Raw genomic sequence first — 21248 nt, forward strand, 5'->3', positions numbered from 1 at the left:
GTGAAAGTGCGATGTTAGGTGTTTAGCATAGGTGGAGAAAACCAGTCGAGAAGCCCAAGGCTGCATGACTTTTTGAGAAAAGTAATCTGCTTTGGGGACTGGACTTTGCAAAGTCCATCAAAACAGGGTACTGTCTCAGATTTCAGACAGAATCTAGCAGACTGGCTAATGTGGCATATCCTCTGGCCTCCCAACCCCAGAAAGTGACATCTTTTCCAATTCCAAGCCCTTTACACAAAATATCCATGCAAGGATATTCTGTGCCATTTATGACATCTTTTTATGTCTCTTCAGTGAAAAATAATTTTGGAACCATGGGCTTAACCAGAGACAGGCAAAGCTAAAGCCTGGGGAAGCAGGATTAGTACCTGGCACGTTTCTGTTTTCCCTACCTTCCTCATTAATTCAACCTGTAGACCAATATTAAGTTTAAATGTAATTACAAAGAGATTGAATGGGAAAAATTCCGTAGGCACAGTACCAAACTTTCAGTTTTTCGTTTTGTTTCTGCCCGTAGCACCGTTCAATGTTAACCAGAAGGAGGGTTTGGGAGATCATTTGGGCCTGCCATCAAGTCAGATCAGTTATCATTTTTAATTATTGTTATCCTGAAAAAGATCTCATAGGCTTTAAAGTAAGCCAGCCCCCAAAAAGAAATCCATGCTTTCAAATGGTAAGAGAGATCCCACAACATGAGTGTAAGGAAGGGGGAGGAGGAAGATAATACTAGGGTGAGGCACCTTGAGTTGAAGAAACCCACATAATCCTCACCACCATGAACGGACATTTATTGAGCACCTACTGTATACCAGGGAGAACGCAGATCACTTCACATGCGTCCTCTCACCCAAAGGAAGATGGTGCACTTAACCCATCCAACATCACGTAGCCATTAAGTGGCTCAGTCTGGATTTGAATGCAGGGCTTGCCTTCCATTACCACGCTTGCCTCCTTCTCTCATATTGAGTATTTCTGGCAAATCAAGGGACATGAGAGCAACACAATATGTTTCCACAACATCAAGGAAACCTCTTAGAGCCAACATCGGCCCTGACTTCATAAACTCATCTGGCAGAGGGGCAGAGTCCTTATGGGAGGCGACACCTGCCAGCTGACACCAGAGAACTTCTCAATAGAGGAGATGTCCAGGCATCTCTTGGGCCGCATCTCTCCCATCCCCATGCCTCCACTGCCCTGTCCACAGCTTTGCATGATAGGTGATAATCATGATGGCATCCCCCATCACTGGCACCACGGTAAATTATAGGTACTGCTCCATGTTGAAGCAAACAAAGCTGCCTGCAAGGCCTTCCTGAATGCTCAGTGCATGTCTGCAAACACGGACAGACAAAATTTGCCATCCACGCTCCCAGGGCAGCATGCCACCTTGCCGTGTGCCATTAGAAGTTGACCCTGGAATTCAGTCTGGAAGGTGCTGGGGAGGGGTCCCAGCAGGAGATGCTAGTTTTCCTAGATCATACTTTGCTTGTTGAAGCAATTACCGCTTCAACAATTACTGCTTGTTGAAGGAACTAGAGTTTGGGATCATGACATTTGCTCTCAGCAAGCCCTTAAGACTTCAGAGTGAACCACTCTGTCTGGCGGGATGTTGGAAGGCCAGAGTTTGTAGGTCATAAGATTGGATCTGGGTGTGCTGGCAGCCAGCAGCAGTTAGCAGAGAAATTTTACCAGTGGCCACAGACACCATCTGTAGGAGACAGAGACACACGTAATACCTGTGAAAGATATTTCCATTAAAAACAGAGCTTGGGGGCAAAAAAATGAAGGGATTTGGCCATAATATTCAATAGCCTCTTTCCTGACAGCTTACATCTCCGGGGTCATCACTGTGTGTATAATGGGTGCCTAACGCATGAATAATGTATGTGTAATGTACGTGTCACTGCCTTAGAATAAGGAACGTGGACCATAGGTCTAAGGCACTTTAAATAATTTACATTTTAAATCCGCATCTAGTTGGAGAGTTAACTGAGCCTGCATGTAACATTTATGAATACAAGTGAAACTTCTCTTTTTTTCCAAAGCCAAATGGCCTTTATCTGAGTGTTTAGTATGTGAGTAAATTTAGTTGGCATCTTTTCAACTCTGCTGAAATACCTAGTGCTTCGAGTGAGTGGTGTGGACCCTCGTTAGGATTTAATGAGAAAGAATACGTCTTTAAATAATTACCCTGTGGGTAGGTGAGAAAACAGGGTCTGTGGTCACGCTCGCTGTGTTGGTGTCCGAAGCTGGGTGTCTGTAGTCATGTCAGATTCTGTATCTACGGCAACAGAGCAGAGGGGTCAGTGTCCAACACCGTGAAGGATTGCACGTGTGCCTCCCACACGAGGTCCATGTCTCATAAATAAGTCATGCCAGAGGCCGCAGAGGAGCCAGAACCCTCTCCAGGAGCTCGTGGAAGAAGCTAAAGGGAACTCGCTTGTTGGAAGCACTGAAATTTTGATCAGAAGCGTTGCATGGAACCAGGAAGACAGAATGGAGAGAGAGAGACACAGAGATTTCATTCTAAAAGGTTAATGAAGCAATTCTGGGGCACACGATAGCTCATCATAACATTGTGGAGTTATTGCAATGGCCAGTCACTGTGTTCATCTCCATACATATGTTATTTTATCTCATCTTTATTTAAAAGAGCAAAAACCCTGAGGTGGACACCTTAATTATACCCATTTTCTAGATGAGAGCACAGAGTGGTTAAGCAACTTTGTCCTGTCACAAGGAACAAGGTTTTGAACCCAAGGAGTTGAATTTACTGCAGTTTCTCGCAACTAAATGCTTTTGTGCCTTCCCAAATTCTCTGATTGTGAATCCATTTTTACAACTGAAAGTAAACAGTTAAAGTGGGGCGAACAACTGACGGGTTTATGTGTCGTCCCTCAAGTGACGGGGGCCACGTTGTCTATTACTTTCGATAATGACAGGAGAAACATTGGAGCTTGCAATCTGAAAGGGTTTGGTGCTCATGAAACCCTCATCCATTGAAGTTCCTACGACATTCTAGTTCCTTTGAATAGAGTCTATTACATCCTTAATTAGGTATATGAAAAGTACATTCTGAGTAGCTACTCTGTGCTAGTCCCTGGGTGGAGTGCTGAGCAAAGTCAAGAACAAGATACACAAAGTTTCTCCTATCATGGAGCTTAGACTCTAGTCTTCCCCATTACTTTTATCCATAGCTCTTTACCCTAAAGCCACAAGGTTAAAAGCTGCCCTGATGCTCAGGACAGCTCTCCCATACATAGAACCACAGACATACCCATCAAGTACAATCCACCTTCTCTCCATTCTCTTACAGTGTCCCCCCATGACACCCTCTACTCAATGAATATGTTGCAATTTCTCTTTCTTATGATCCTTAGAAGTGAAAGCAGAATTACCCAGTGAAGTCGTATCATAATGGACATTGGTTGTGTTGACCGTAGGTTTTGGCAAGGGTCATTTGTTTGGAAGGAGTGGAAACTCAGTTCACCAATTCAGAGGGCAAAGATACCAAGGGGCTTCTCAGCTCTCCAGGAAAAGGTAGATCACCCAGGCCTCAGCCTGGGACAGAAGTTGGCATGACTCCAGGAACCTCAGCAGTAGGCGTCCCCAGGCCTTCTTTCTACGTGCCCTTTAACATGGCTTGGCTACTTTCTCTGTGTCGGTGTCTCTTTGCCTTGCTACTAACTCATTCAGTCTCTCGAAGTCTCCATTCCAAAATCCCAAAAGGTAACTTAGATTGGCTCAGCCTGAAATATGAGTTGGTTCCTCTGGGGTGTGACCACCTCTGGCCCAGGAAGCTATGCCCCTGCAGCAAGAATTCATGTTCCATATGGTCGCCCCTCCAGGGGCTGAGGGTTGAGCAGAAGGGAAGAGGTATGTGTAGCAAATTGGAACAAGCATGGAGTCTAATCATCTGAGATTTCATGCTATCGTTTTGAAAGGTCTGTTTCTGTTATTTACATGTCCTCTCAAAATTTCTGGGATTCCCAAATCCATAGATCATTTTTGGTTGACTGTTCTTTTCTTCTCTTGAAAAAAATCAGTTCAAGTTTATCTCTCCCTCCATCAAAGGAACTTAGAGGCAGGGAAACAGTGCTACAAAGTAAATCTCCACCCCCTCTGTGCGGGCTCCACATTTAAGTCAATAGCAACACGGAATAGGAAGAAAAACTACTAGCAGCTAGCATTTACTGAGTATTTGCTAAGCTGTTGGCACTGTTCTAAGCACTCTACATATTTAAGTTGATTTATTTTCTACAGTGATCTTAGGCAAAATTAGGCGAAATTAGGCAAAATTGTTTCATCTCAACCAGCCTCTGTTTTCTCATTTGTAAAATGGTGGTAACACCTGATATACAAAGCAGTGATGAAATTTGAGAGATTATATAGCAAATTTTCTTACTAATGCATGGTATGTGCTGAATAAATGGTGCTTAGTGATTGCTGCAACGGTGCCATCAACTACAACAATGTTATACAGCTCAATGACAATGCTGTTTTGTAGTTCTTTAAAAGAGACCATTGCTGTGCTTCTGATCAAACTATTTGAAGGCAGAGCACAAAGCTGAGGTGGGGATTCGGATATCCAAAGGGTAGGAGAGGGGGGGAAATAGTTAAAGTCATACACTGGAATCCAGGAGAGTTACAGTGCTAGGATCGCAGAATGCAGAATACTGGGAAATCTGTGTGGACAGGCTATGGTCAGAACCCTGGAGAGCTCACTGTAGAGCCCAAGCGCCTTCCGGTCTTGCTCTCAAAGGAATACAAAACTGCATTAAGAACCCAGGCCTTTGGGGTGCCTGGGTGGCCAGTGAGTTAAACGTCCAACTTCAGCTCAGGTCATGATCTCACAGTCTGTGAGTTCAAGCTCCACATTGGGATCTGTGCTGACAGCTTGGAGCCTGGAGCCTGCTTGGGATTCTGTATCTGCCTCTCACTGCCCCTCCCCTTGCGCACGCGCGCGCGCGCTCTCTCTCTCTCTCTCTCTTGCTCTCTCTCAAAAATAAATCTTAAAAAACAACTTAAAAAAAGGAAGAAGAAGTAGAAGAACCCAGGCCTTGCTATGGCCAATGCCAGAGAGGTTAGTGGACAGTGTTCTCTTCTAAGATCTTTATGGTTCCAAGTCTCACAGTGCGGTCTTTAATCCATTCTGAGTTTGTTTTTGTGTATGGTGTGAGAAAGTGGTCCAGTTTCCTTCTTTTGCCTGTGGCTGGCCAGTTTTCCCGGCACCATTTATTGAAGAGACTGTCTTCCCCCCATTTTAGATTCATGCCTTCTTCGCCATATTAACCCATATGATCTGGGTTCATTTCTGGGCTGTCCTGTTCCATTGATCAATGTGTCTGTTCTTGTGACAGTACCACACTCTTTTGATGACTATAGCTTTGTAGTGTATCTTGAAATCTGGAATTATGACACCTCCAGCTTTGTTTCTCTTTCTCAAGATTATGTTGTAATGGCGATATATGGTGGCAGATGGTAGCTACCCTCGTGGTGAATATAGCATGATGTATAAACTTGTTGAATCATTAGGTTGTTCACCTTAAAATGATGCAACATGGTATGTCAACTGTACTGAAAAAAAAAACAGCCTTTTGCTTTATGGGGAGGTTCTAGTGACAGTAGAATTCTAGGTGCTAAAAGGATAGTTCAGAGCTAGTCTTCTGACGCAGAGAGGGAATTGGAATTCCTGATTAGACCAGAGGGGCCTTAGGGATCCTTGTCAGGACATGAGGAGATTTCATCTTTCCCTCACTGGAGACTTCAGCTCTAGTAACACACAACTAGCACACACACACACACACACACACACACAAGAATAGCCAACAACACTGATTTCTTATGTAACCAGAGTAAGTAAGAGGCAAGTATCTTAGGCTCAGGAGAAACACCGGGTTACATTCGGGTTCTAAATAATATTAGATATTTAATATCTATCTGCCTATTTCATGAAACATTGGTGGCCATACATAAAATTACACGAGTAGGAAGAAGCTCATGAAAATGAACAATCCTGCAGATGTAAAACTTCGAATAAAACATAGCTTGGTTAAATGGATTGTCTTTTCTCTTAACGAACCTTCACGGGATGTAGGCTGGGTGAAGAGTTTCTCTGAAGTCTGTGTGCTAACTCCCACCTGGAGTGTTGCTGCCTATTTTGGGCAGAAGAGTCTTAGGAAAAAAAGTAATCTTGAAGGGAGGAGAATGTCAAGTAATAAATTACGTTTGTACTACAATAGAAGGAATACCAGATGCCAACTTGTGTCTGAAAACATAGCTGGGAGTGCTATGCTCCTGTTAGAAATCGTGTATACCTGTATCTTCCTTTTCTTACAAGCCGTATCACCCAGTGGATCCTAATCATGTGGAAAAGCATCATTAAATTATGATTATGTGCAGTATTACTAATTTTGAGATAATGGTTATTCTTTTTTAAATGTTTGTTTATTTTTGAAAGAGAGAGAGAAGGGAGGGGCAGAGAGAGAGGGGGGACAGAGGACCTGAAGCAGGCTCTCTGCTCACAGCAGAGACACTGATGCAGGGCTCAAACTCACGAACTGTGAGACCATGATCTGAGGCGAAGTCGGACACTTAACTGACTGAGCCATCCAGGTGCCCCAAGGTAATGGTTATTCTTTAGGGGATGTGAGAGTCATGGAACCAGGATTCCATGGTAGGGACAGTGACTTTCTTCATTGCAAACTCAATGCAGCTGGAGAGAAAAAAGAAACAGTTTTGGAGCTATATTTTTCTATCTTGGAAAAAAAAAAACCTGAATTTAAAGTGCTGTTCAGAGGGGAAAAGGGACTGTGAACAAATGCATTAATTCAATTTTAGACGTTCACTTTTTTACTATCAAACCCACTCATAGGTTAAGCTGATGTTTGTTGGGGAGGGGGGGAGGTGACGGCCATCCCATCTCTCCTGATAATCAATGTGCTTCAATCACAAAGATCGATGGAAACCGTACACATTCTTCTGTGAATCCTCTCGACTGATGTGTGGGTTTCCTGTAGAAATGACTGCTTGTAGGAAGCACCCTGCAAAACCCCAGGGATGCAAACTCGGACCTAGTCCACGATTTAAAGGAGTTCAACATCTAGTGGGGGAGGGGCAGGTAAACACATGGTTGTGGAACAGTGTCTAAGTGTTGTAGCCATAAAGCATTGGCCTGAAGCCGGATTGGGGTCATGAGGAGGGGAAGAGGTTTTGGGGAAAGCAACATTTGGGCTGAGCCTTAACTTGAGTGGCAGAGACGTGGAAATATTGCCTGACGCTTTCAGGGAACTCTGCATAAGGCAGAGAGAAGAGCATGGGGATGTGGGGAGGGAGGGCAGCCCTTCCCTGGCTCTCCTGTTCTCGTGTCCCACTGGGAATGCTGTGAGCCGTTCTTTCCAGTGAGAGCTTGTCTCAGGTAGAGACAGGATAGACACCACACAGGGCCACCATGACAGAGGGAGTCTCTTGCTTTGTCTGTCACTTCTCCGTGTCTTTGAGTCTCTGCCTGCATCACTCCTGTGCCCTGAACCTGTCAAGTGTCTAGGTATTCTTGCATGTTTACAGCTCATCAACACTCTTCAGGCCCCGTGACCCTTCTCAGACCCTTGGCCTCCAGAGAAGCAGGTCAAAGCTGGCCCAAATATCTTTCATTTCTGGCTAAAACTGACCTCCTCAAAGTACCCCAGACTCCCGCTGGACACAATCCATGGGATTTCTTGAGCCCTCATCTCTGCCGTAGGCACATTCTGCTCTTTGAGCCACAATAACCCTGATCTCACATCCCTCCCAGGGCTTCCCATCCCTCCTCTGTTGCTCTTTTTCTTTCTTGCCGGTAGAGCTTTTCTAGAGGACTGATGACCAAGCCCTTTCTCCACCCAAGAGTGCTTCTTTGTCACGAGTGATTCCGCTCTTTGAGGACAGTTGGTGACGTTTAATTCATCTCCTGTTCTCTTGGAGCTTGGATGAATGCTCCTTCCCCGAGAGGAAGGACAAGGCAGTGACATATCTGAGAAATGCAATCTTTGTGTGGTGGGTGAAGGTAATGGATTTTTACTTCCTTTCTTACACTTTTCTCTGGCTGCATGAGGATCTCTGGGCATTCTCCCTCCTCTTCCCTGCTTTCAGCTGATTTATTCTTTCCCAGATTACAACTTTTCTTTTTCATTTACGTCATCTGATTTTTCTTCTTTCAGTATCCAGTTCTCATTCTGTAGCTTTTGCACTGTATCTACCACATGGCGTTCAAGACGGGGGCTGGACTGACTTTTTAAGCATGCGTGAGAAGCTCTTCAGGGCTAGAAAATTGAGTTCATCCCTCTCCCGAGTTGGACTATGGGAATTCAGGTTCCATAAACATGGGTGTCCTAAAAGGTGTGGGTCTTTTGGCCTGACGGAATCAAGGTGTCATTACCATTTCTGGAGGAAATCCCTAATGCCCGATTTCCCACTCCTCTGTTTATACTTCTTAACATGCACGCTTTGTTGAGAAAGGAGAGAATTTTCTTCCCCTTTCCTCAACTTGTACCTCGGTGCATATAGCCTGTCTCCCACCTGGAACGGGGTGGCCAGCTGGGATGGGGGCTTCTGCCCCTCTCTGAACCCTTTATTCATTCTCTTTATAGGAAAGCAAGTTGCTAAGTGATTGTAAGAGTCCAGAACATCCTTTGGGCCATGTTTACTGGTAGATAACATCTCTGCACCTCAAAAGCAGTACACCAGCTCCATTTTTCCGTCTCCACTTTCTCCAGCCAGGTACAGCAGGCCCTCTGTGCCTTCTGCTCCTGGGATCTGTCCATGTCCCTACCCAGGAAAGGGATTTGCCCTCATAGTCCTGTGTACTCAGGCAGGACATAGGATCTTGTGAAGTCCTGATATCCGGTTTACTTTATAATAGCACTCTGCCCCCCCCCCCCGATATTAATAATCTAGTTGTTTGTTTCTCACCTGGCTGGTGTTCCTGGCCTGTTACCTTCAGAGGCTGAATCTTGTGGGAGGGCAGGAACCTCAAGCCCACAAAAGCCCCGTTCCCTCCCCTCTCATCTCACGATGCCCCCGTCTCCTTCCCTTCCTCACTCTATTCCTCCATATTCATTCCTTCCCTGGGGACCTGACACCTGCAGTTCTCCACATCCAGGCCATTCTAGGATCTGAGCTTCACCTGGAGGGCCCCACAGCTTTCCCGCTTACCATCCAGCCAGCCCCTGTCTGTCCTGCCAAACTCAGACTCAGCCTCCCTCCCTCCCTCCGGGAGATCTCTGACTTCCCAGGCTGGCTGAGCTGCCCCTTGTCTGTGATTCCCTGATGCCCAACCCGTCTCATCCACATCTTGTCTCCTTGATCTCTGAACCCACTGACCCATCCTCCCCCTCCCCTATAGTTGGTAAGCCCGTCGAAGGAAACGCTGTATCCGTTTAGCTTAGTATCCCCAGTATGCGGCCGCTCCAAGAACCCATAAAGTCATGAGGCCCTACATCAGACGTTAACGTGTGCCCCTTTCATGCAGAGCACACGTGTTAACTAGAAAACACCTGAACATATAAGGTGCCGCCCGGGAAACTAGGCACAGAAGGAGTTGTTTGCAGAAGGCTTAGCTTAGTAAATGCAGTGCTGGTGCCTTTTAAGATTTCTAAGGCAGAAGCACGCACTTCTTTAGATGCAAAATCAACAACAACAAGATGAAAATGTCTAAACACAAGTTGTCATTCCGTAAACTCTGCTGCCTCCAGCTGCAACCAAAGCCAGTGGGGCTGCCCACTTTTGCCCTGGGGAAGCATCGCCTGCGCATCCTGTGTCTTCGCCCCCGAAGCCCAGCTCACGGGCAGGCAGCAGGCTTATCGACAGCCCAGTTCGCAGAGCTCCATGTCGTAATCAGAGCCCCTTCTCCCCACAAGCTCCTTCGAAAGGCATTGCGTTGGTCTGCACGCAGGTGCCTGTGGAGCAACATGAAACTCCTCCCGAAACAAAAGGGAAAAAGCCAATCCGGTGCAAAATCCGTCTGTGTCTCAGAGGCTGTTGCAATGAAAAATGAAGCCAGGAGTTTGGCCTTTAAAAATATTAATTTCTTGTAAAGATGAACTAGAGGCTGGTAGAAAATTCCCTTGTCTCCAGGAGGTGCAAACAGGAGCAAATTCTGAGCCTTCGTCCTGGCCACGTGGGTATTTCCAAACCTGACGAACACGTGTCTGTTTCATCTCTGAGGTTTCCAAGCCTAATGAATGTCCACGCATGTCATGGAGTTATCATTGACTCTTCTCTCCTCTTCTGAGTGTAGCTGATCGGGTTCAGTCATATGCTTTGGCCTTATTATGGTTTTAGGGAGTGATGATTAACCCAGGGGAAGCAAATCTGGCCAAGTTCTGACAGGGACGGGGATTCAGGCTCAGCCAAGGGTGCCAGCAATCAATGAATGGACACTTCATTGCCAGCAGATGGGAAGGACTCAGAAGTCACTGGGAAATAAACACGTTCTGCTAACATTTGCCCGTCAAACTTAAGGAGATGATGTCTGTTTCAACAGGTGTCTTTTCAAGCAGTTATAAAGGGTCCTCACTCTTCCTTTACTCCCCCACACGCCGTCTGTGTTTTAGAATCTTCTCCTGGCCTGCCCTCAAGGACTGTGTTCTCTCTGTGCCCCTCATTCTTTGCCTGGACCAATGCAGAGTCTCGTAACTGCCTCTGTGTGCTCCCGACTCCACCTTCCTCCCGCTGCTCCAGAACATGCTCCTTTCTAAGACACCTACAGCTGCCTAAAAATACCGATGGCTGTATCTCGCCTAGTGTGTCCACTCCAAATTCTTCATCATCTGGTCCCAGGCCAGCCCTCCAGTGTCCTCTCCTATCCCTCCTTTGGTGCACTCTAGATTCTGGGCAAATATGTTCTACAAACACACCAGGCCCTTTTCTGCCCTCTGTCCTTGGTACCTGCTATCCCTTTAGTCTGTGTGCCTTTCTCTCCCTCATCCAGCTGAGGAATTCCTACACATCCACGTGGACCCAGCTAACATGCCCCGCCAAGCCTTCCCTGCCTCTTCCCAGTGCAGTGAGCTCCACCGGTCTCCACCGTAATGCCAGCACGCTGAGCGTGGTCTGTCGGCCAACTGACCAACTGTCCCTGTCAGCCAGGCTGCACAGAACCATCTGTGACAGCTAAGTGTGTCCTCTCTCCCAGCGACTAACTTGAGGCAAGTTGCGAGGGATGATGGGTGTGAATTTGATGCTGTTCTTTCTCTGCAGATGATGCTTAAAAGATACTTGGATGAATGAAATAATTTATGTTTAGCCAACAAACTTCTGTTCCACTTTTCCCAAAAGCCCCATTCCCAAATCTTATGCAGTTCAAAGGAGAACTGTCTAGATTCTCAACCGTCTTCTCCCTGAGATAATAGGCTATCCTCAGTCATGCACACAAGCTTGCAGATGTCCGAGTGTCTGGCTTCCTGCCCATCTGTCTGTCTGCAGAAACCAGTGGTTCTGAATTCATCACCCATTCCCTTTCTCTGGCTCAAGTTCCTGGGTATATATGGCTTGAATTTTCTTATAAAAGGTACCCGTGCGTGGAGAGAAGTTCCATCCTGTGGCCAGAACGTGAAGCTAAGGACATTGGCCATGAAAGGCCCTCGCTTACACCATCGGTTCCATTAGCACAGGTCCAGCATCATAGATGCCAGACAGTCTCCACTTCCCTCGGTGGCCACAAAACTACCGGGAGGCCCAGCAGAAGAGGCCCCTGGAGTCCCTTCTGTCTGTCCATCCACTCTGTAAGCTCTCCCACCCCCTCCTCTGCCTCCCCGGGTTCCTCTGCAGTGACATTTATGTCAGTGGCCTGCCACCCTGTCTCTCCTGGGAGGCAATACCCTCTTCTGCCATGAAAGCACACATTTCCTGAGTCCTGACTATGTCCCAGCACAGCCAGGTCGTGGGGACAAAGCTGAGGACGGTCTGCTTCCTGCCCTCACAGCTCCCATGGACAGTGAGGGGAGAGCTCACCCCTGTAGAGTGGCCACTGCTGGGAGAAATGAGAGCCACTTTGTGGGGTAACTGGGAGTGTGGCTGGAGAGCTCAGCGGCAGGAGGCAAAGTCCAGCCTAGACTTCAGAAGTTTCTCTTTGTTCTTTTGCTACAACAATCTGGCCCCCACCCAGCGGCTGGCGACCCACGCGGAATTTTCGAAAACACAGAAGCTGCATCCTCGGCCAGCACGAGGGAACCACCCGTCAAACCAGAGTACATCCTGTTGGCACATACATGTTCCCACAAACAGCATGTAAAATAGTCCTTTCCACTTTCTGTAATTACCAAAAGGTTTGGAAGTAATTCCCGGTGGGAGTCATCCCCCAATTTGCTCAGTGTGGGTTTTCTATATCATTTTGCAATTGAGAAAGCAACCTAAATGTTCTACCTGTAAAGGAATTAAGAGAGAAAATTATCACTCCCCAGCAGCTCACACAGGCTCCAATGAAGGGGCAGTGGAGACGTGCCTGCAGACAAAAGCAAGATCGACAACCGCGTACCGCGAGGGCGGGGGGCAAACAGCCTTCTTTTCATCCCCCTTACTTGGCGCTGGTCCAGGTTTTCATTCCTGTTTTCAAAAACTTCGGGCCTTTAAAGCAATACATATTGATCACCTCGGTGAGCTGTACATTGAATTAGACTAATAATCTAAAGTTAAGCAAATTTGAAAGAACGATCGTGGCAGTGAGATAGCAGACCCTGAGTTAGTACTTCAGGGTAATGCTGAGCACATGCCTTTACCCTAGAAGAAAACCAAGAAATATTGGGTCTGACAGTCCCTAACATGAGGCTGGCATCTGCCAGGAGAAACCGCCAGAACCCATCTGCCTGGTTCCAGAGGAGGAAGCAGGTAAAGTTCGCTGGCCCTTCTTATGTCTCAGTTTTGACCCATCCTTAAATCAGACTCTGTCTTGTCCTCGGACCTGCTTTATCTTTTCATCCTGACCCCACGGGTGCTCTCATTGGGGTGTGAGACCCATGGACAAGTGTCCCTGAACCGGAAGCTGCCGGCCACATCGCCCCTTGCTCCCCCCGCTCACCACACGGAATGCACACGCGGGTTACAGAGCTGAACTGGGCGCAGGTCCTCATGCTGTCACTACCATCTGGAGTAACTGGGAGAAGTCCTGTCACGTTCCCGAGCCTCAGTTTTCTCATCTGTAAGATGGGTGTGCGTGGCGGTGATATCCACATCACAGGATGCAGTGAGGGTCAAGTGGGAAAATATCCAGGCAATTCACAAAGGCTGGCAGATCTTCAGTGATCATTAAATGTGATCTGTGTTCGTAATCATCATCACTACCCTAATTGGAAACTTGGCCCTTTTTCTCTTTCATTTCCTAAAATGTTCTTGCATTTGTCTCCTATCTCCCTCGTGAGCCACGCCATCTCACCCAGATGGACACAGTCTCTGTCTGCCTCATCTCTTGAGCCCCCAGTGCCAAGCACAGGGCCTGGCACCTCACACGACCTCAATAAATCCCCGTCCCGTTGAACTTAATAATGTTCTGACCGTAGCTCGTCCACCGGGTTCTCCCAGGACACGGGCAGAGGAATCGCCAAACGTGGCATTCTTGATTTGGACGAATTTGTAACAGACCGAAAATACACTTTGGGAATTCAAACCCTACATCACTTCCCCTATAAATTTCAGTAATCATTTCTGTTTAGTTTGTTTTAAGGATTTGATGCATTTAAAGTTTAAATGTGGGAAAGATATGCCTTTTCCCCTTGTTTTATTTTCCAGCACTATGACCAATGAGGCAAAGAATCCAAACTCGTTAAGTTTCACACATAAAGAACTGAAGTGTATGCACTGCTCACAGAGACTGCGGGCTGAATGATGAAGCTCTCTTTTTAGGCCTTGAATATGTTGACACACTCTATATTTTTCATCCACAGAACGTAGCGTGAGCACCGTCTTGCACCACATAACATTAATATTATTTTTATGACTGCACAATGCAGTGACACGTTGCTGAGCTGCTGAGAAATTCGAAGAATAAAAAAGATTTAGACACTGAAAGAACCTTGAATCATTGAATTTGGAGAGGTAGAGAAGGCTGGAGTACGTCTGGGAGCTGATTACATGGCCTCCATCAACATACTTATTTCTTAAACGGCTTGGACCCTTGGCTTGAGTGCCAGTGGGTGTGGCTCAGCTCAGCCTGGTCAGAATTTAGTGGGTCAGGACGTGCATGCGTTCAGCGAAAGGCCCAGGCCAACCATCTGTCAGCGCGCAGATGACCGTTGAACAGGTGGAAGGGAAGGAAATTGCTGCGGGAAGAAGACTGTGACGTCCGCACTCTCGCTGCCCCTTCCTGCCCCGTGCTAGACATCACTAATCAATCGTGGCACTCTCTCCTTTTGAGTCAGATTCAGTCTCAGGATCTGGCTCTACACAGAGCCTGGTGCACAGGTGTCTCCTTCACCCGATTTGCCATATAAATAGAAACCCATCTAATGTTCTTTTTTTTTAATGTTTATTTATTTTGGGAGAAAGAGGGGGAGGCAGAGAGAGGATCTGAAGCATGCTCTGCACTGATACCAGGGAGCCTGATGCGGGGCTCGAACTCACGAGCTGTGAGATCATGACCTGAGCCAAAGTCAGGAGCTTAACCAACTGAGCCACCCAATGTCCCCACAACACACTCCTTGAAAGGCAAAAAGACCAGGTTTTTTAATTACTGTCGTGGTTTGTCAACTCAACCCACTCCTTTACTTGGTCAACTGTGTATGACTGCTCTGAGGTCAGACAAGGGCTCCCATCTTGACCTCACCATCTCCCAACCACGGGATCACCAGCCTTGTATCCCCGGTGACCTCATCTGGGTGTTGGAGGCCTCATTTGGTGTCTGTGATTCATGGCGGATCTTGACATACACGTGCCCACTCCCCCTTCCCCACCTCAGTGGTAGCTTCCCAAACCACAACCAAGGCATGTCAGGCCCTGAGAAGAAGCCGAGGTACCTGCTCCCCAGGGAAACAACATACACGGAACCATAATTTCACATACAACTGGGGTCAGATGCACCCCTGGGATATCCATGAATGCCAGCTATAAAACCCCAACCTCTGAAGAGTAGTTTTTAAAGAGCTCTATTTGCACACCCCCTTCAAAAGAAAAAAAAAAAAAAAGACAAAGACACATAATATGATCCTGAAATTCCACTCCAAAGTATGTGCACAAGAGAAATGGAAACACAGGTCCACACAAAAACTTGTACATGAATGTTCATAGCAGCATTATTAGGATAGTCAAAAAATAGAAGAGAACCAACATCCGTCTACTGATGGATGGGTAAGCACGATGGGGTGTGTCCATACAGCAGAAAGCCATTCGGCCATAAAATGAAGTAGCATAAGGCAAGAAACGTCTGCCACCATAAGCCGCCCAGGTTGTGGCACCTTGTACCAGCCACAGAAGACTTCTGCAAGGCAACTGCTGATGAGTACGGCTTCCTCCCTGGGGTGATGAAAATGACCTAAAATCGATTGTGGTGATGGTTGCCCAACTTCGTAAACGTACCAAAACCCACGGAACCTCCCACTTTAAGAGAGTGGATTGAATTGTGTGGTATGTGAATTATATCTCAGTAAAGCTGTTACCGGAAAAACCAAACACATGCCCACCACACTACAGCCAGAATGATCTTACCGCATCAGCCTCCTCCTTAAAACGCCCCCGTGGAAGTCCTGTTTCTCTCAGGAGACCAACCCAGGTCTCTCCGTGGGTCTGCCAGGCTGGTGTGGCCTGGCCCGCCTCTGTTAACCCCTTCTCACACCACACTCCTTCCCCCTCCTCCCCTCCAGCTGCATGGGCGCTCCTGTTCCTCACGCACTCCTGCCACAGGACCCTTGCAATGCTGTTTTCAGCCTGGAACATCCTTTCCTCCCACACCATCCCATTACCCTAATTATCTCCTGATCTTCCTTCAGATTCAGCTTTTCACCTCAACCATCAATTCCTTGAGAAGCCTCCCTCACCTCTGAGAGAAGCCCACCTTCTTGGAGAGACTTTCACAGCACCCTCAGCCTTTCCTTCATCTCTCGTTCTATGGGTAGAACATAGCAGAAATGTGTATGATTGACATCTGATGTTTTACTCGCCCTTGGCGCCCCAGCTACGAGCACACAGTAGGCACGTTGAAGTATTCTTTATTGAGATGAAATTCACATAACATACAACTGTCTTAAAGCGAACAGTTCATCGGGATTCAGTACGCTCCTGGTATTGGGCAACCACCACCTCTGTCTCGTTCCAAACATTTCCATTATCCCAAGGGAACGAAAGTGAAAAGATTAGCAGACCCATTAAGCCATCTCTCCCCACGCTCTCCTCCCCCAACTCCTGGCAGTCCCCAGTCTGCCTTCTGTCTCTACGGATCTGTCTGTTCCGGACGGTTCCTATAAAGGGAACCATACAATACGTGACACGTTTTGTCTAGCTTCTTTTTCTCAGCCTAGAGTTTTCTCGGTTCACTCACAGGGTAGCATGATTGATATTTCATTCTCTCTGTGGCTACACAATATTCCATCGACGAACATACCACATTGTGTTTATCCGTTCATTCAGGGATGGACATTTGGGTTCTTCTCCCTTCTTGGCTATTGTGAGCGTTTTATGTGCATGTATATCTTTGAGAACCTGTTTTCAATACTTTGAGTACCTACCCAGTAGTGGAATTTCTGGGTCGTACAGTAGTTCTGTGTTTACCCTTTTCAGGAACTGCCAGACTCCCACAGTGGCTGCACCATAGTTCACTCCCACCAGCAATCCACCTGAGGTTTTCAATTCCTCCATATCACTCTCGCCAACACTTATTTTCCTCTTTTTTTTTAATTAAAGCCATCCCACTGGGTGTGAAGCAGCCCCTTCTCGTGGCTTTGATCTGCATTTCCCTAACGATTGATGTTCTTGTGCTTTTCTCGTCCTCATGGGCCATTTGTATATCTTCTTGCCAGGAATATCTATTCCAGTCCTTGGCCTGTCCTTTAATTAGATGGTGTGTCTTTGGTTGTTGAGTTGTAAGTGCTCTTTATATATCCTGGATCATACACGCTTATCAGACACACGGTTTACCAATATCTTCTCCCATTCTGTAGGTTATCTCTGGCCTTACTAGTAATGTCCACCGCATTGTATTTCAAATGACGAAACCGCTCATAAACCCGCTTCCATGGCATTTGTGGACAAAACAGTCAAGTACTCCCATATCCGCTGGCCAGTTGCCTGGGAATTTGGAATCAGCCTGCTGGTTAGCTGCAGGTTTTCATTTCCATTCAAACTTTAGGCATCGCGGTGCATCTGTGGAGGGATAATGAAGGTCTTGGAGTACGAAAGAGTTAAACAGCCCCTGTCCTCCTGTGCCCACTGACCAGGTCCCCCCTCACCGCTTATGGATGACCACGTCAAAGGAAACAAAGGGGGCAAAAGGGAAAAATGAAGTTTCCCAGGACGGCTCTTTAAGGACCCCCGTGTCACGCCTCAGTGCCAATTAACATTTAGCCGAATCCGTGGTTCACACCCGAACCAGCTGTCAGGCCCGGCTCTCCGGAGAAGGCTGCGCTGGGCTGGGATATAAGTGTGGAGACCTGCACACTGACATTTAGAGAGCCAGTGAGAGCGTGTTCTTTATTTAGCACATTCTTCTCTTGTAACGTGAGGTCCTCGCAGATGACCCCGGCGGCATTACTAATGGCCATCCCAACTTGGCTCAGGGAGATGGTTGTCTGCCTTCGGGCAGAGCCTGGGACTCGGCTCTCACGGGTCTGCCCTGGTGCATGGGGGTGTTGGAGGGAGAGAGGGGTGAGGGACCACACCCGGAAATGAGCACCGGGTGGCACATCCCCGTCGAAATCACATAGACAACGTCTAAACACCTCAGCTCCGACATTTTAGTTCTGCTAATAACATCTACTCTTGTTTTGACACCTAAATAATACAGGTTTATTGTGCAAAATTAGGAAATTAGGACAGAACACAAAGGATGAAATAAAAAACGCATAACCCCACCATTCAGAGATAATTGCCGTTAATGTCTTCATGTATATAATCCTCCTGACCTATTTAAAACTTGTGACTATATAAAGACATAGTTTACAAAAAAACTGGGATCTCAGAGTTCATACAATTTTGTAGCCTGCTTTTTCCTCTGGACGATGTAATAGATACATTTTCCATGTCATTAAATATTCCCCGAGTAAGCATTTATTTTTAATGTGGGTGCCTCTGGCTTAAACAGCAGCAATACGCCAGCCACTCCTAAACGGGGAGGAATGTCCTGGCATTCTCGACTTGCTCAGACCCTATAGACTCATCCTCTTCTGATAGCCACAGGCCATTTTCCGGGACAGGGCTTAGGATTCCAGGGTGCAGACCCAGCCGTGAGGGTCTGGCTGATTGAGGGCTCTGTCGAAGGTACTCGGCCACATAGACACTCGGCACCTTCTGAGCTGGTTCAAATGCAATTAAGAAATTAAAAAAAAAAAAAAAAAAAAACAAATGCAAATAACCATCGAAGGTTCCAGGTTCCTGGCTGAAGTACTTCCCCCGGGGAAACAGACAAATGTGAGAGACACATTAACATCATTGTGGGTGTTCCGAAGTAGACGTCTTGCTGCAGGAGGGAGGGAAGGCTTTCTCAGCTTGTGCTGAGGTACATGCTTTGGAGAGACGGAGGAAGCTGGGCTGTGTGTCCGGGCCCGCACCGGAAGTGAGCGGGGAGCAGGGATGTGTCCGGCACCGTGGGATTCGAAAGGCCACCCCGCCTCCGTTAGGCCTCTGTATTATGACCTCAGCCAGAATGGGGATCCCGGCTGGGCCGGGGGACGTTGAATCACCGAGAGGGAGTCCTTCAGACTCTGTCATTCTTTCTGATCATAAGCATGTATTAGGCACCAGTGATGTCCAGGGACGGCGCTAACGCGCATAGATTCACAGACCTTGAGAAGCTCACAAGCGAGGAAGGAGTCAGATGTGCAGTGGGGAAAAGGTGGATGTGCACTAAACGTCGGCACGAAGGAGGCACAGGGAGTGCAGGAGAGCGGACTCCCCGTTGACCGGGGCAGAATCAGGACCGGCCTCCCAGAGGAGCCACGCGGGGGGCTCGCACTTAGACGATGCTAGCCGGAGCCACGTGGCTGGAGGCCGTCCCAGGCCAAGGGAACGGCGTCGGCAAAGGCCCAGAGGGTGTAGCTGGCATGTTGGAGAACCGGGATACGGAGGAGGGAGGGTGTGGCGGAAAGTGCAAGCAGCGGGGAGATCATTTCCAAGGGCCTGTGGCGCCCCCCATGGAGTGTGGACTGCGTCCCGGGAGCCGCAGGGAGCCACACAGGGGGTTAGAGCTGAGAAGCACGGTGGCGTTCAGGGGCCAGTGTCGAGAGCCAGTTTTAACGAAAACGTACCTGAGGTGGTGAGCCGGGACTCGGGGACAGCACAGAGGCTGTCTGCGGTGCCCTGCCCTGACGGAGAAGTAATAGAATGGACGGCAGAAGGCAGAGGTGAACAAGGGAAGGAGGTGGGAATTGGCCGACTGGGTAACTGACAAATTGGGTCCGGGAATGTCCTGAGTCTAAGATCAACGCGCCACCGGGCTTTCCTTTTTGTTTGCGTTGGTTCCTCGGCTGCATAGCAACTTTAGCATCCCCCCCCCCCCCAAGTCTCTGCCTTTGGGAGTCAAGATTCGTCAAAGAAAGAAAAATCCATTCCCCATAGATAGAGCCGTACGTTCTGTTTATTTTTAAAATACTTTTATATTGTTAAAATGGAAGGCTTTGATTTTGTATCTATAATGAAATTGGGACAGATTGTAGTCGAGCTGGCGTTGAAGGAATCATACTTTTTATTGTCTTTGAAATGATGAAATTATTTTCTGTCTTAGAAAAATCACAGCTACACTTGTTCATTCATCCAACAAGCCAATATGGGGCATTTGGAAGGCAGGTGTGGTCCCTGCCCTTGGAAAGCTTAATGTGGAATCCTTTACCCAAAAGTGCTTCTCAGTATTTGCTCCTGCCTTCGACAGGTGCTCACTGCCTTGAACATCAGTACAGTGAAATATTAACAATGTCAGAAATCAGTTGTCAAGAATTACTTTCAGTAGCTTTTATTTTTTTTTTAATTTTTTTTTAATGTTTATTTATTTTTGAGACAGAGAGAGACAGAGCATGAACGGGGGGAGGGTCAGAGAGAGGGAGACATAGAATCTGGAACAGGCTCCAGGCTCTGAGCTGTCAGCACAGAGCCCGACGCGGGGCTCAAACCCACGGACTGCGAGATCATGACCTGAGCCGAAGTCGGCCGCTTAACCGACTGAGCCACCCAGGCGCCCCTCAGTAGCTTTTAAATGTTTGGGGCTTCAATGTCCGTCTCACGTGTCCCTGCCTCAGGACCTTTGCACTTGCTGGCTCAGCTCTCTGGATTGCTCTTTCCCGGGACATCCACGTGCCTCCTCCTTACTCCCTTCATGGCTTGAACCAGATGTGACTCCTCAGGCCACCTTGTTTAAAATTGAGCCTCCACCCTAACCCCCAGAACTCTCTATTCCTCGTCTTATTTAATCCCTCCCCATAGCGATCATCTCTGTTGATCTTATTTGCAACTTTTCTCCTCATCTAGAATGTAAGCCCAGGGAACAGGAGATCTTGGTGGCTTCTGAGTATGGTTCTCTCCCCAGCAGCTACAGGAGCTGAGCACCTGGCCCTCAATCAGCTCTCAGAGAGTATTTGTGGAATGAATGAATGAGCCCTCTCGGAGCCTCGGGATCCTCACCTGAAGCCTGGGGGTGGGCAGGGGGCTCACTAAGATGTGAGTGAAAGGAGAGTGAGGTGGAGGGTGGCTCAGGATGCTCGGGCGGTGGGGACAGCCACCAGCACTGTGGGCACAGCCAGGCTGCCTCGGCAGGACAGTGCTCAGCTGGTGTCCCCCTTGCTTTATACACATGTTCCCTGGCTTATGCAACCTTGGACTGAATACTTCGGGCCCGTAATGCTATGAAGAAGTTTTAGGGGTGAATTTCTAATGCCGTAAGCGTCACTTTGGAAAGATTTTTGTGTTTGTTCTGTTGTTTGCCTTTTTTCTTAACACTGTGCCTTTTATTTTTTTTTTTTCAACGTTTATTTGTTTTTGGGACAGAGAGAGACAGAGCATGAACGGGGGAGGGGCAGAGAGAGAGGGAGACACAGAATCGGAAGCAGGCTCCAGGCTCTGAGCCATCAGCCCAGAGCCCGACGCGG

General features: G+C 47.6%; 1 protein-coding gene across 1 annotated transcript in view; it reads left to right on the forward strand.

The window, feature by feature from the left end:
• The window catches only part of CDH13 (cadherin 13), a 1034159-nt gene that overhangs the window by 843838 nt on the left and 169073 nt on the right, over nucleotides 1-21248 (forward strand). The window lies entirely within an intron of this gene.

The sequence above is a fragment of the Prionailurus bengalensis genome, chromosome E2 (genome assembly GCF_016509475.1).
Source record: "Prionailurus bengalensis isolate Pbe53 chromosome E2, Fcat_Pben_1.1_paternal_pri, whole genome shotgun sequence".
In the NCBI taxonomy this organism is placed as follows: Eukaryota; Metazoa; Chordata; class Mammalia; order Carnivora; family Felidae; genus Prionailurus; species Prionailurus bengalensis.